This window comes from Ascidia mentula, chromosome 7 (genome assembly GCF_947561715.1).
Source record: "Ascidia mentula chromosome 7, kaAscMent1.1, whole genome shotgun sequence".
NCBI lineage: Eukaryota > Metazoa > Chordata > Ascidiacea > Phlebobranchia > Ascidiidae > Ascidia > Ascidia mentula.
In genome coordinates this window covers 15,716,537-15,722,970 of record NC_138572.1, presented here as the reverse complement: position 1 = coordinate 15,722,970, position 6,434 = coordinate 15,716,537, and positions in this window count along the sequence as shown.

The window sequence follows — 6,434 nt, the reverse complement described above, 5'->3', positions numbered from 1 at the left end:
CTTCTACAAATAAAAAAAAAATTCAGCAAAGCGAGAACTATACATGCCTTTGCTCTTCTTCTACAAATAAAAAAAAAAAAAACTATACATGCCTTTATGTACAGTCACACATCGTTCATTTGGGCCACTTACTTACATATGGTGGCCTTTTGGGTTAAAAGGCCAAGTAACTTCTGCGGAACCCACAATAACTATGAAGGATTCCATGCGTGGCTAAGACAGAATTGTCTTGATAGAATACAAAAGGTGCATGCCTGGTAGTTTGATCCTCCCACTCTGTACGGAGCCTGTTTCAAAAACTCTTGTATTTCCAGCCTAATGTTTCGAATTGTTGTTTGTGAGCTAGACAGCTTTCTTAAGCGCAATGTAATAAACATGCTACTTGTCAAATAACTAATGACTTTAAATGTTTTTTTTTTTTTAATTAAATTACAAATTGCTTATGACTAGTACTGTAGCAACACGCATGATTCCCTACTTAATTCTTTACACATTTGGAACACATACGGACCGAACACTGCAGACGGTGTTAAGCTTTTCTGCCGGAGCTCCCACAGGCTTTCTGGCATCCTGCTGGACAACACATTTTTTCTGACACTTTGTTATAAAACGCCCATTTTGTAATCCTTGGACAGTCTAGGCTAGTCTTGTCTACTCTCTTAGTCGCACGTTCTTTTAAATTCGCTGAAATTCAGTCACGTGTTAAACGCGCTTGAAACAAATTAAACTTAAGCCACCTAATAAACAAGTCTGCCACGGAGTTTCAAATCGAGTATAGTCTTCAGCAAGAACACGCAAGCAGACTTTAGATTCAGCAAAGCAGCGACATAGGGCATCCTACTGGTACGCTGCAGTACTTACTTAAAACAACTTTAAAAACGAGAGTTTAAGAAAATGCCTTTTTCCCTTTTTGTCCTTGATAACTATGTCCCGACCACATCTTAAATGTCCCAATCACCTTTTATGGTACGAACTGTATCCCCGATGACAAAATTTGTACTGCAACATATAACTTCAACATGCAGGTTCTGGGGTGGAATAGAAAATTCTTATGTAGCACTATTTACCAAATCCACTTAATTCTGATACACACATACCGCAACTTTTCATCTAGTTTTTCCAAATTGTTCCATGGTCTCTCAAACAATTGGTATTCGATAACAGTGCCTAAAGTAGGCAAATTTGAGTGTTTGGCGTACAAAATGTAAAATGAAACAAGTTTAAAAATTTTTGTGTGTGTAGTATGTTTGTTTCAGTTGTTAATTAACGTTTATGAATCACAAAAAAAAAACTCCCAATTGTCTCAAAGATATTTAACAGTACCTCGATAGAGTGAGCGCGAATTGAGCTTCTTTGATTGTTACGCCTGCTTCTGCCTCGTCCTTGGTGTCGATTTATGCCTTTTTCGCCATTCTAAGTGTTCGACATGCGACTCCACTGTTCGACACGGGCGACATGAATAAAAGTTACTGGTATACAATACCACTAACAGATTGCTTGTTGTCTACGTAATTGTGTTAAACGACTGGAAGAGCCACAATGCTTTTTCGTGGCTCTCGTCACATTCAGCGCTTGCTACATTTCTCATTAGTGACACTTCGTCCTTATTACCCATCGTTCCCGAAAATTTTGGGATTTTTTTCACTAAAAAATTTCTGTCAAATGACAAAAATGCCAACAAAAATTTAGGACATTTTCAATTTGTTTTGGTCATTAAAGAAATAACGAAACGCACTCTTTGTTAACAACAACTTTGCAACATAAACAAACGCAACACATCGAAGTCACAATACTACGCATCAGGTTTATACCTCATTCGTTTCGCGCTACTTGACCATTTCGCATATGCACTGTCGTAGTCAAATTCTCTAAACGACAATGCGTTGAGCCTCTAACGCGTAAGTGTGTCGGCGGTGCAATGCTGCAAACAGTTTCTTATTGAGGTTTTTAAGCGTGTTAATAGGCTAAACTCCCTTTGAACAGTAGCCGCTCAGCAGCTATTTTTAGCACTTTACGCCAGTCATCGCACATAGGGGCCAGCGTCATCAAAAAAGGTCGAGTCTGTACATTTCTTGCATGACCTTCGGTTTTGTTCACTGCGCCCAGTCTGGGAAGCCATCTTATGTCGTGCACACGTTCAGGAGATACAAAGTCCTAAAAAAAATTTTGTTGATAAAAAAACAACCTAAAATACTATTCAACATGTCATAACTCATTTACTATTTCTGCCAATTCGCGCAGGGATGCCAGATTTTTGCTGGTGCGTAGAAACGAAATCAACGACCGTAACTGCGCATCTATCGTTGTCATACGCGCCTTTGACGCACAAAGCTCAAGCATGAGGGGACAGTGGTGTTTCAACTTCTTTGCAACAACAACACGCACTTGTCTAAACTAGTAATGGACGTGGCAGTTGCAGATTGAAGTTCCCAGTGTAAATATCTTCGAAATGTTATTCACAAATATTAAAGCGGTCTTCTGCTGGGACACATCAGTCGTTTCATCAATTAGCATGGAAAAAAATGGAGCAGACTTCATAACATTTGTGTGAAGTTCGACCTGCATGGCATTAAGCCATTGCTTCCAAAATTGTATAAGTTGAAGTTTGCAGGAATCTGAAGTTGCAACTTGAATCGGAGTGCTCGTCAGATCATGCAGTGATGTTGCTAACTGTATCGGGGGTTCAAAATATTCATCATCAGACCCGAAAAAGGAGAAAAACAAATCAGCAACAGAATTAACATTTATATGCTTATTGTATGAAGCAAATGTTACTTTTTGTATGAAGAGCTGCTCGGCTCAACGTTTCTTCTCAATTGCTGCGCTCATGAGTTGCTGATTGCGTCCTTCCGCAAATCTATTTTTCACTTTCGCTTCTCCACAAACGTGACAATAAACAATGGTTGATTGTTTATCATAGCGGAGCCAGGTGAGGGGGTAAAAGGCGTTTGGCAGACCTAAACAAATATTAAAAATCAATAACATTTGTTTGATTATTCAAAACCAGTCTAATTACGTTTTTGAATGTTTGAATTTCCCCTGATTCCGAACTTTCCGTTTCCACCTCTGCATTTTTTCTACTCCCACTTACACTTCTTCCAGGCTGAGTAAAAAATCCTAGTAACGTGGATTGGCTTGTGCCAGATACAACTTCAGCTCTTTTTCTAGGTTGTTGTTTACGCTCAGAGTTGTTTATATAGGCAATACGCTGCGTTTGATCCGTATTTTTTTCGCATGATAGTCGCAAATCCGCATCCTGCTGGGTTTTGTCGGCCGCTCGAAAACGATTCGCCGGAAATCATAAAAGCGACGTCCGAGGCAACACATAGGGCATTTTCGCCTAGCGATGAGACGCTCCATTCTTGCGGGACGAGTGTTTTAGGTATGTGTCAAAAATTGACGTAAATACTGCATCTAAAACATCTGGTATGTCTTCGCCCAATTAGGCCATAGGTTTATAAATTGCATGTTTAATCAATTACCAATGTTTATTGTAGACGTTTTTGACAAATATGTGTGGACTTACTAATTATAACTTTGTACAAAACAAGGTGACAGAAAGCCCGACTAAACATTGTTGGCTCCACAACTCTTTAGTGCCTCACTGTCTCTGCTGGGCTTTATTAACACACACCTTACTCAAAGCTATGCAACCTATATATTCACGAATCAACCACTCTTCTTCCGTCCACACATCTTGTAGCAATTATGGCTTTGCTTTCGCACATTTCTTCGTTGAAGGCCCTTTTCTTGTCGCTTTCTCTTGCGTTAGGCTGTTGTGAAGGCTGCAACAACATTCGTGGCAACTTGGCCTTCAAGCAGGACTTGCATTTTCTGCTTCTTGACTTTTTTGATGTACCTGAAATAGATTCAACATAAATCAAATTGTGCTTCAAACAGCTGGAGTGTGGTCTGGCTCATCACATGATGGTTGTTGCAGGCAGCTGAAAACAAGCACCAACTTTCTTGGGCCAACAGGTGTTCTCGACTGCTGTCCGGCCGATTTGCAGAACCTGTCGGCTCCAGGCACTGTCGTGGTTTTGCCCCTTTTGAAGCGACCTTGAATGAGGCGAGGTTGGTGACGAGCATGATAGGTGATATTAACTTTGTCAGCCTCTCCCACAAACCAACCATATGAGAAGCGTGGTTTTGACTAAGTGAGTTTTAGTCACTTCCAAAAAATGCCTCTAGCACATCCTGTGTTAGTCTTTTTAATCGAACGTAATCCATGCGTCTCAGTAAGCGCTTTGCAAAAAAATAAATTAAATTTTATTTGTGTATTCCAATCCTTTGGGATCAAAAGTCTGGACTTAACCTTGTGGATTTTTTTCCTGGGTCGGGTGTGTTGTTTTTTTACCGCCTAATTAGTAAGCAATCTTTCTTCTTTTTATAATTAAATATCTTGCTCACACAGAGATACAACATGATTCCATACTGTGTCTTTCCCTCTTCTGTTCATATGCCTGGATCCACTAGATTTCGTTCGTGCAGTCTGGTTCATACTTGTTGGAAAACTTCTTTTTTTGTTGTGTGACCGCAAACAAATTAAAAATCATCTTTTTCTATTTATTAGGTGACTTTGAAGTTCGTGAGGTATCCATGCAGTGTACGGAAAACTAAAGCTTCTTCAGCCTGAAAAATTTCACTTAGTAAACACTTGACACTCTGCTGGCAACTGAATCATCCAAAACTACATTTGCAGAGGCAGAACCATTTTCATGTTAGGAAAGTAAAGAATCTTCATCGAGATCCAGAAAACATAGCAACTCGACACATACGGTGTTTTTTACTATGCCACCTACATAGGCGCCAAGTTTTTGAAATTGCCGGGAGGACGTTGCCATTGTGACGTCATATCCAATGTTGACCACTAAGGTAAAAACGTACGCGGGAAAATCCTATGTGACATAGACATCTGTGCGAATATTAACGCTACGATTTCGTGTAGTATTTCAAGTTATGTTTACACACCTAATCACTAAAATTCACACAGACTTATACGTGGATGCGTAAGGGATTTTTACAGCTGGATAAAAAATTATGTGATATCTATTATTTGCGCAGCTTTTTTGAACGTACCAATTTCGCCAACCCGTACAAATGGAAGACAACAAGCGCCTATTGTCACAACACAAAGCTGGCATTGTGACTTCACAAATAATATAATGAAATATATTTTTAACTAAAGGTAAGGTTTTGTATTAAGTCTTTCCAATTTAGCACGGTGAAAGAACTTGTAATCTATCAATCAATTGGTCATGGTTTGCTACACATATTTTGGCAGTTTGAGCAGAGAGAAGTCGTTGATTTCTTCGTATACCAGCCAAGGAAACTCTGTTTCCCAGGAAGCTTGATAACGCCTCCCTTTTTTGGCCGGCCTATTTGTGACAGCGTCACTCGAACTTTTGTTACGTGTCGTGAGTGCTATACTAGGTGCGCAGGGGATTGCTAATGATTGTGTTGCAATGTCTTCCTTGCCGTTACCTGTATCTTTAGTAGGAGTGTAAAAAAACTGTTCTTTGACTAACACTTATATACGTACGTGTGTGTGCAGAATTATGCTGGATAAATTGGGCTCATTGTTCAAGAACAATCGTATGTTGTTAAATAATAAATGATTGCATTGACGTCAGGGTTGTACGAGGTTTTTGTAGTTGTTGTGTACGGATTTTGATGCCAAAGATACGCTGGTTGCAAAACTTCGACGGACAAGCCGTAAAAAGGGGTTGGGCTTTCTTGACCGGGGTTGCCGTCCCACCGCTGAGAGTTAGCACCAATCACCTAATAGAAGAACGAAAATTAAATTTTATCTTGTCACGGTGTTCTTTTGTATATTCATTCCCATATTCAGTACGCTATTGGTGCTTGGGGTGGAGGATCTGCACTCTCATTGAAAAAAACTTAACACTATTTATGATAACCAGAAATATTACAAACTCAAACTGGCCAAAGCAATGCACGATTTCCACTATTTTGTTGCGGTGGCCTTGCGAGCGCTGACCGATTTTTTGAACTATGCTAATGTTAAAACAATGTTAAGTACCATTAACAAACTCTAATATTTTGTATGTTACCTTCCAATCCGAGTTAAGAGTCATGAATCTTCTACCACTTTATTGGGATTTCGAGGGACACAATTCACAATATCAAACCACCTACAAAAATATGTTACTCAACACAATCTGTTGACAAATGTCACATGAAAACTGTACTAAAAAAATTATATTTTGAATAAAAAAGCCAAAGCTAGATACTGTTAATGATTTTAAGTAAATGTTTCGAACCTATACTTGGTTCATCATCAGTACTCTTACAGCAGGACCTCCGGTCACTCTCTGCAAATGATGACGTCACTCTGTGCTATCGACGCTGCTGTCACGCTACACGCCTCCGGCTTGTTGCTGCTGTTTCCCTTCTGCCTTTTAGTCCCTCGA